The sequence below is a fragment of the Puma concolor genome, chromosome D1 (assembly GCF_028749965.1).
Source record: "Puma concolor isolate L17-30 chromosome D1, mPumCon1.1.hap2, whole genome shotgun sequence".
NCBI classification, from domain to species: Eukaryota; Metazoa; Chordata; class Mammalia; order Carnivora; family Felidae; genus Puma; species Puma concolor.
Window position 1 is genome coordinate 25,723,101 of NC_141676.1, and position 9,587 is coordinate 25,732,687.

Below are 9,587 nucleotides of genomic sequence, written 5' to 3' on the forward strand. Positions count from 1 at the left end.
CAGGGGTTAACTTGTCCAAATTCAGAAGAGTCGTAAGAGGGACCAAGAGTCAGATCCTACCTGATTCCAGGGCCTGACCTCCTACACCGCCTGTTTTAAGCAACACTCACGTCTGCCACACGCAGAGGTTAAGAGGTGACCATCACCCACGGCTTCCCTTCATCAACAGCTTCTTGCCGGGCCCGGGCATGAGGAACACTCAGTCTCTCACAGGATGAGGCTTTGTTTCTCAGGCCCTTACCAGCTTGTGAGGTCATCGTGTTTGTTTACTTGTTCACTGACTAGCCCCGATGGCGTGTAAGTTCCTCAAAGTCCAAGACCTGCCTCTCTTCCTCCCTGCTGTATCCCACTGCAAGCACAGTGCCAGGCACATACAAGGTAAACATCTCCAGGGCCCCTGGGGGGCTCGGTCAGGTGAGCCTCCAACTCTGGATTTCGGCTCAGGTCATAGTCTCACGGTTCGTGGGATCAAGCCCCACATTGGGCTCTTTGCTGACTGCTCGGAGCCTGCCTGGGATTCTCTCTCTCCAAATAAATAAATTAAAACAACAACCACAACCACATCTCTGAATGATGGAGTGACATGTGACTTCTAGGCCACCGGGCAGAACAGGCTTCCTATTTTTCAGAAACCAGAAAAATTCCCTTCCCAGATGACTGAACTGGAGTCCACCTAAGTATCACTGTCCACAGGAATGTGGACCTCGGCCGCGTGGGCCAGGAATCCTGGGTCTGTGTGCCGGTCAGCGGAGCCTACAGACACGGCAGGGGACAGGTGTCTGCTGCATAGCACAGAGCGTTTGTTTTAAGGACCAAACTTCACAACGCTTAGGAGACAAAAGCCAGCTGAGGGACAGACACTCCCACAAGCAAGAAGATGTCAAGGGTCAAGTGTGGACTATGCAAAAGGCTCCACGGGAAGAATGAGACCACTTTCTCAGTGCTCACACTGGACACCAATGCAGACACAGAGTCTTGAGAATCTGAACTTAGGCAACGGTAAATATTAGCGCAAACAGGATGTAAGCTCAAGCCCTTATCTTTGCTTAGCAAAGTTTTCTTAGTGCCCACACGACTCAAAGCACTGACGATTCAGATGCAGCTAGCAGTAATTATTTCATCAGATCATCACCATCAGCCTGGCCTGCAAACCACTATGTAATCACCAGAAAAATCCCCTCCTCTGGTACAACTCAAGCAAAACTGTGGGGAAGAGCAACACATCTTAGTTACTCATCTCTAAGCCCCACTTTAAGCATCGAGTTTCTTGGAGTGCAAATTGTTAGGGTGTGGCCCATAAATGCCATCCAGAGCGATTCCACAGGGCCTACCAGATGATAAACTGAAAAGTCTAGACACAAGCGGTGGCTGAGACTGACCATTACGTGAGCAATCGCATTTCTGACACGTACCCTCTAAAACCCTGGTGGGGGACACAGCAGACAAAAGCTACTGCCCGGCAGACAAGAGCTCTCCGTGTGGGGAAGCGTGCTCCAGATTAACTTGTGCTGTTTGTTCAAAAGGAGCTTCACCCTCCCATGGATGAAATGCTTTTTCATAAGAAAACGGGATCAAGGGAAAGGAAATTTCTCTTCATGACACGTAGCCAGGTGTAAAGAGCACTGCACAGAGACTCAGAAAACCAAAGAGGCTCTCGGGATCTGATCACTTCACGGAGCTCATGAGGTCAACTCAATTTCATTCAACAACCAAACATTAGGAGGTCTGGGTGTGTGCCAGGATCTGAGAAGAGGAAGCATAGAGGGTAAAGAAGAATAAAATACGTGCTTCTGTGGGGCTCAGGGGCTCACTGTAAACACTCAGAAGTTAACATTATACATGCAAGCTGACGACAATGAGGGAAGAACGGCAGTTGAGACAAGACTGAGGCGGAAAGGTTAGCTCGCCTTTTCCAGTTTACAAGGCAAGGCTAATATGCGGTCAACTGAAAAATAAGGCTCTCCATTTTCTTCCTCTAAAGAACATGGACACTGGAGCCTAGAAAGGAAATCTGGGGAAGGAAACACAAGCTTTCATAGGTAAGCACTTCCCAAGCTTGAGTATCCTTTTTCATTTGTGACAGACAAGGACAGGAATGAAAAAAACCCACACATTTCAACAAATATTTCATGAGCACCTACTATCCCGAACACAAAGACAAGCCAGATATAGTCTTACCAATAATAAAGAAACAAGAAGAGAGAGAATAATAAGTTGGTCACGATTAAAGACAAAGACAGGAAGGCCTGAAGCCAGCACAGTAAACTTGATTCTCAGTGGGGCCAAGGCAGGGAACGCCACCGCGTTAGAGAATCCAGTCCCCCCCCCCCCACTTTTTTTTTAAAGCTGGAAACCTGAGTTTAGATGTCAAGTCTCCCAATTTTTAAATTTTAACAGTCCAGCAGTAGGCCAATCCCATTATTTTGTAGCTAGGAAAACTGACACCCAGAGCAATCGAGCGAGCGACTCGTACAGCTTGCCCCCGGCAGAATGGAGATCAGGATTCAGATCTCATGCGTTGTCTCCAAGATGCCAGCTAGCCCCCATGCGGGGACTCTTTCACCAGCTCCCTGCTCTTCAAAGTTGACACCGACACCTTTCGAGGTATCTTGAAAGGAATCAATTGTTCCGCTGGCAAGAATTTTCTTTTTTTTCATTTTCTCAGAACGCCACAAGGGATCACCTTGCTCACCCACTGATTTTGCCTCCAGATACTTTACAGCGAAAGGGGCCATACACCCCCACAGTGGTGGCCTCCAGCAGCTGGCACACTGGGCAGAGTTCCCCAAAACGATGGCGCGGTTGACGTGATCTCCCCCAAAGACGTCTGGGGAATTAAGGTAAACTAGTTCCAAAGGAGTATTTAGAATTAAACAGCAAGAGTGAATGGGTTTCCAGGGAGGATTTACGCGGCTGAGGTCACGAGCAGGTTGCGACAGGGTTTGAGGCAGCTTAGTTCAGAACAACATACACACACATCCCAGCGCTTGCTGGACTCTGGCCCCGAGTCCTTGGGAAGAAGACAAAAACAAATGCTTCCTTCAGGTGCCCTCCCGGGCTCAGCTCAAGCTGACATATATATATATATATATATATATATATATACTCTGACATATATATATATATATATATATATATATATACTCTAGTTCCTGAGCGAGGGAGCCCAAAGCGGTTCCTTCATCCTAGCGTTTACTAAAAACGTAACCGCAGTCACAGATGCCTTCAACAAGACACTGAACTCAGCGTGCATCAAAAGGAACGAGCCAAGCTGGACAAAGTTCTGTAACAGGTAAAGAGAAGCGGGAAACTGGAGATGGTGCTGCCATTTGGCAACGAGCTAAAGCGAAACCAGAACACTGATGAATGCATTCGAAAAATCATCTATTTGTACCCCAAAATTGAGGACAGGGAACGAGAATGAAAGCCTAGAGAGGTAAATCCATGCTTTTAGGTAATGTACAATTATACGCAAAATCAATCGTACAAATACTTACGATAGGTTGTTTAGGGGTTGACCCTATCTTCCCACATGCCATGGTCAAAAGAAGGAGAGATCTTTTGGTGAGTTCTACCACTCACTGAAACCCTCTGGGTGCAGTTCATCATAAGCACACCATGCCCCACGAGAGGAGGAGGCAAGTAAGGCCCTGTCTCTCAGGGTCATGCCCTTCAAGGTTGCAGCCTTGATGCCTACCTAGTCTCAGCCCCAGAGCGTACCCACCACCCACTCCGACAAAGAATAACTCATATTTTCTATTCAAAGCTCAAGCAGAGTAAAGGTGGCTGATTTGCATCATAGGCCTATTCTTTCACTACAGAGATAAAGGAGGAAGCCATACCCCATCCTTCACATAGGTGTCCCTAAATTTCTTTTTTTTTTTTATTTTAAAAGAAACTTCTTATGTTTTATTTTTTATATTTGAGGGGGTGGGGTGCGGAGAGATTGAGACAGAATCTGAAGCAGGCTCCAGGCTCCAAGCTGTCAGCACAGAGCCTGACGCGCGCCTTGAACTCACGAACCGTGAGATCATGACCAGAGCCGAAGTCGGACCTGAGCCACCCAGGCGCCCCTAAATTTCTGACAAAGAATTCATTCCACTGGCTTGCTTTCCAGAGGCTGACAAAGCTGGATGAACCTGGCTGTGAGTGTGCTTCTCAATGAAGCAGGTATATAATAACATCATTCATTATCCTGCTACAGAAATGTAATATTTTCAAAAGGTGGGGAACAAGAGAACGCCCTCTCCACACTTAAAGAATATAAAAAAAGCTTCCAAAATCCCGGAATATGTTAGAACTAGAACTGTCCTGGATTAAAAAAAAAAAAAAGTCAGCTTAAATTTAATAGACCGTTTAAATTCCTAGTTGACGGTAATTAGAGAGCAAGCAGCATTTCTTTAAACGCTGCGAGACAGAACTTAATCCAATTTAGGTAATCACTAACCTTTGCTGGTTTTTTCCTCCCTCTCTCTCCTCTAAATGGAATCCAAGGATTGATCTACAAAGGCCATAAACTGGCAAAGCATAAGAAAAGAATATTTAAAGCCAGAGATTGGGTGACTATTACCACAAAGGGCCAAGTCCAATTAAAATGGAAACCGGTCTCACAAGCTCCCTAAATTATATTGCCTACGAACTGGGGCTCCTAACCAGGCATCATCACAACAGAAGGTATGCTGAGGGAGATGGGGGTCCTCTCTCTGGGTACGTCGTGCGGCATGCCAATTTCCGGGTCTTGTACGGTGTGACAGCCATCCCTTGCCAGACCAATGTTACCAATTCTCTATATTCAAAGTATCTGCAGGGCTTCTCTCCTTCTTCCATGGAATAACAACTGTCAGAATGATCCATACTGTCCCTTCAGTTCCTCCACTGTTCACCCACCTCCTAAGCCCTCATTTTAGAGCTCCCACACTGCCCTTGCCCCCACTTCTGATCCAGGAACTTCCATGTGAACCGCTAGGCCTTTCTTGAGTACTTGGCACCCTAGATTTTTCATGAAAGGCCTTCAAGGATAGGTATCAAAATGTGCTGCAGAGGACAAGGGGCTTGAGTTAATGGCTGTGTTACATCAGGAAAGTAATTAACCTCTCTGAGCCTCCGTTTTCCCATCTCAACATAGAGAAAAGAATATTCACCTGCTTACGTTGCTGAGAGGCTCAAATAACATTACCATGATTGTACTTGGCTCATAATAGTTGCCCAATACATAAGTTGGCTTGTTTGTTTTAACTGAACAAGTTTCAAAGTAAACCTTGGATCCCCAGTCCCTGACAAAAATGTTAATTAACTCATGTTCACCTCTGATGTCTCATCACTGCTTTGCATCATTTGCACTCCCAACCTCCTTTCTGGTTCCAAAGTGGAATCTTCCTTTGTAAAAACTTGCTTTCTGCTTATCAGGATATCACTCTCTCTGTTCCCAAATTCCTAACCCAGTATAAAATCCACAAAATATTGTGTTCTCAACCTTCCTTCAGCAATAGAGATATTCACGCCGACTTGTTAACAGATGATACTTTTTTTTAATTTTTTTTTTTTTTTAATTTTTTTTTCTCAACGTTTATTTATTTTTGGGACAGAGAGAGACAGAGCATGAACGGGGGAGGGGCAGAGAGAGAGGGAGACACAGAATCGGAAACAGGCTCCAGGCTCCGAGCCATCAGCCCAGAGCCCGACGCGGGGCTCGAACTCACGGACCGCGAGATCGTGACCTGGCTGAAGTCGGACGCTTAACCGACTGCGCCACCCAGGCGCCCCCAGATGATACTTTTCAGCAAGCATTACTTTTAACATTTGCATATAGAGAGGCAGTTCTAGAGAACAAACTTTTAATGGCAAACATTAAACACAGTAGGGATCTTTGAGGGGCCCACACTCTATTTCTCAAATCAATTCTGTATCGGTCTAGCTCTGCAAAAACAATTAAAGGGAAAAAGTCAGTTCAATTCAATTCAATCTGAAATTCAAGAAAGATTTCAGTATACTTGATCTCGTACAAGGGCACTACAAAAGGAAAGACCACAGGAAGTAATTAGAAAAGAGAAATAATGAAGAAATCCATAAAGTCCTAACAATCCAACTTTCCACAGATAAACGGTTTAAATGTTGCACACATACTGTCAGTGAACACACTGAAGATTATGACATTGGGGTCTGGGCTCCCAGCATGAAATTGTCAATAGCAGTGGAACAGTTTTCTAAATGTAAGATTAGGATTTTTTTTTCTTCAACAATTGAGCCATTCTGTGATATTATGTGACACAGAGAAAAAGTAAGAAAGAAAAAGCCACCAAGTTATTCGACCATAAGATGATCTAATTAACAGCTGAGGAACTGGAGGGAAAGTCATCTCCAATACTGGCTGCCACTATAAGCCTGGAGTAGCAGACCCAGAACTCACCCTAAGCTCCACCCCTGCATGTGTGTGACTTTGAACAAACTACCCAAGTTCTCTAAGCCTCAGTGGGCTCATTGTTATAGTCATGGAGATATAATAGCACCTACCTAAACATTGTTTTGGTGCAGATTATACAACATCCTCAATGTCTCTTAGGGCCAAGTTTAAGACATAATAAGAACTCAAGAGGTGTTTGTCCCCTTCCTCCTTTTTTAAATAAAGGGAACATCTGTATAATGTTCAAATAATAACCATTATTGAAATCTCACCCACTGAAATAAATATATATGCGTGAACTTCTGGATGTGAACGAAATGAGGTCTTCTTGTTGAGAAACATGGTAGTCTCAACCAGGCTCTAGAGAAATAAACCAGTTAGACTAGCTCATTGCTAAGGCCTTTCTTTTTTACACTATTCGTGGTTCTGGATGTTAGAAGAAGCATTAATAAAATCCCAAAAGGACAATCAATGGTGGCAGTTGGAAACACTGAAGACGATTTTGTGGATTGATCAAGCACTGTTTCCTGTATCTGCTAGATTCCTGTAGAAAAAGCTCTCAACAGCACCCTTCGTGGCTTAGAAGGGCTCCACGCTGCGACCAGAGAAAACCTACCAGTCAGGTTCCACGGAGAGGAGGGTCCCACCACACCTTTCTCAGTCACCATTCTCAGCGGTAGAGAACTCACCAGGGGCTAAATTTAATGTGTGGCTGAATTAGCTTCTGCAAGCTCCATTTCCCCTCCTGATCCACTTGCTGCTTTATGGTGTCAAGAGCAGCCTTTCCCCAGAGAGCAGCACTGGGACATTCTGCAGCGTGTAGGCCAACGAAATGTCATGACAGCAACCCACCCACGGTGGTCAGGATGACCAAAGGGAGGTCAAAAAAGGCAGTGTTCGAGGCTTGATCCGCGAGCACCGTTTGAGGGGAAGCGGGGCAGACTATGAAGGCAGTGTGGACCATTGGCGTCCTTGACTGCTTTGGTCCTCCCCGTGGGCCATTTGAATTTGCACGCGGGCAACAGGTCCAGAACCCCGCCCCAGGAGGGATGCCCGGAGACTCCAGCACAGAGTTTTTTTCCATGCGGGTCTCCGGAGTAAACGTGCCTCTGAGCGGCCGCGCGTGAGCCTTCCGTCTTGTGGGGCGCATCGCAGTAATTGAAACCTTACATACCGCAGGACTGCAGCGGCGTCTATAAATACTCACCGCTTTACTGCTGACAAACAAAACGCGGGCTCCCGGCACCGCGGAGGAAGAGGCGGCGGCATGTGACCCAGGGCAGGGGCTGGCTACAACAGGGGAAAAACCCTGTTGCCAAACAGGGAGGTACCCCAGAACCGATTCCTGAAGCACAGTTTGCAAGCACACAGCCTGATCTGACCCGGGGCGCCCGCCCTCGGAACAGGGGCAGAGGGCGGCGAGGGAGGGTCGCGGCCCCGGGAGCCGAGGCTGCAGAGCGCCCCCCAGCGCGCAGGGGGCAGCCCGCGTGCGCACAGTAGGCGCGCAGGAGAAAGCCTCGCCAAATAGAGGGCGGGCTGGAAAGCCGACGCGGAACCGGGGTGCGGCTGACGCCGACAGCCGCCCGCCCCAGCCGGGTGTCCCGCGGGCTGCGCCCCGGCCCGCCCCAGTCGGCGGAGCCCAGTGGCCCGCGGGACAAAACGGCTGTCCTCCCTCCCACGCCTGCTTCTGCAAAAGGGGGACCGCAGGAAAAGATGGGCTGTTCCTGGGCTCCCAATCGCCCGCGCCCCAGCCGGGGCAGCTCTTTAGATTTGCACCCTGGGGCCGAGGGACAACTAGAGAGGCAAGCAAGCAAACTTTCTTTTTCGATCTCTTGGCCCAGCCTGGGTCCCGCGGTCGGCGGCATCCCCCCGCCCCCAACCCGCGCTAAGCTGCAGACGCTGGGCACCGCTTCCCCCCGCCTCAACTCGGGGGTCGCCCGTTCGGTACTCTACGCCCGCCTGCTGCGTGGGATCCGAGGATCCTTAACCGCACGGGTGTCCCCATCCGGCTGCCCCCAAATGTGACGCCCTCCCCACGCACCCCCTGCCCGCGCCCCGCAAGCCTGTGACCGGAGTCCACGGCGATTTCGTTCTCAATCCAGAGCGGTTGCTGAGCCGACAACGCCAGCCCCTCCCGGGGACTTCCCCACTCCCCCCCTGGGGGTCCCGGGGCTGAGTCACCTCGAGTCGCACACACCCGCAGCTCCCCTCTGCGCGCCCAGGACAAAGTTTCCGGTGTTCCCGAGAAAGTTTTCTCACCAAAGAGCAACGAGGGACCTGGATGGCTCTCCCGCCGCGCTCTGCCCAGCTCTCCCTCCTCCCTCCCTGCGCAGCGCTGGCCTCCGCGGGGTCCCGTCTGGCCTCGGGTCCCCCAGCGCGGGTTCACAAACGCCGCGGCCGCGGAGCTCCCCGAGCCGGGCTGGTGACACGTTTCCCTCCTCTCTCCTCTCAAGGCCGCCTCCTCCCCCTGCTTCGTCTTCTCCTCCTCCTCCTCCTCCTCCTCCTCCTCCTCCTCCCACTTTTCCTGTCCTGTGCTCATCGCTTTAGTTTTTCTCCTGCAGCCCCTACCCCACCTCACCCCACCTCAACCCCTCCCACTCCTCCTCCCCTGCAGCGACTCGCACTCTGCTGGGGAGGGGAGCAAGGGGGAGGGGGCGCCTGCACTTTCATCCAGATCAACAATTTCAGGAAATCCAACTCTTAACTTGAAAAGCGGAGGAGGATGCAACAGGTCAAGGGAGCTCCCACAAGACAACACACTCCCCACCCCCCAACCTCCACCAAGGGATCTCCGACGCGTCCCCCCACCCTGGGAAACTCTACCAAAAAGCCATGGGGTTGATTCTAAGGTTCACTAGAGTCCCACAGTTTAGGGACTTTTGTTGTTGTTTCAAGGAACAGTCCCCAGGCCGATTCCAGGAACAGTTGTTTTAAGTGTATTAATGAAAATATAATTCCAGTGAAGTCTCCCTTAGATTTGCAAAACCCTTTTAAAGCTCTCAAATCGTCTTTCCAGCTGAAGGTTTAGTGAGTTGGAGGGTCCCTCAGAGTGTGAAACAAGAGAAAGTCAACCAATCTCAAAATTGAAAACAATGTAAAAATATTTTCAATTTTTTTTTTTTTTTGCAGGTGGTAAGAATTTGAGGCAGCTGTTTTCAGGACTCACTGGCTTGTATAATTTCAGCCT

General features: G+C 49.0%; 1 protein-coding gene across 6 annotated transcripts in view; it reads right to left on the reverse strand.

Annotated features, from left to right (window-relative positions):
- Window positions 1-8,879, reverse strand: part of PRR5L (proline rich 5 like) — a 74,761-nt gene extending 65,882 nt beyond the window's left edge. For 4 of the 6 annotated variants that reach the window (XM_086677670.1, XM_086677664.1, XM_086677667.1 and 1 more), the window contains exon 1: window positions 8,660-8,879. The gene's annotated coding sequence lies outside the window, so the exon portion shown is untranslated. Of the gene's footprint in view, window positions 1-60; window positions 3,077-8,581; window positions 8,606-8,659 lie in introns of those variants that run through there. The other 2 variants (XM_086677671.1, XM_086677668.1) reach the window with 2 other exon arrangements.
- Window positions 8,880-9,587: the final 708 nt, after the last annotated feature.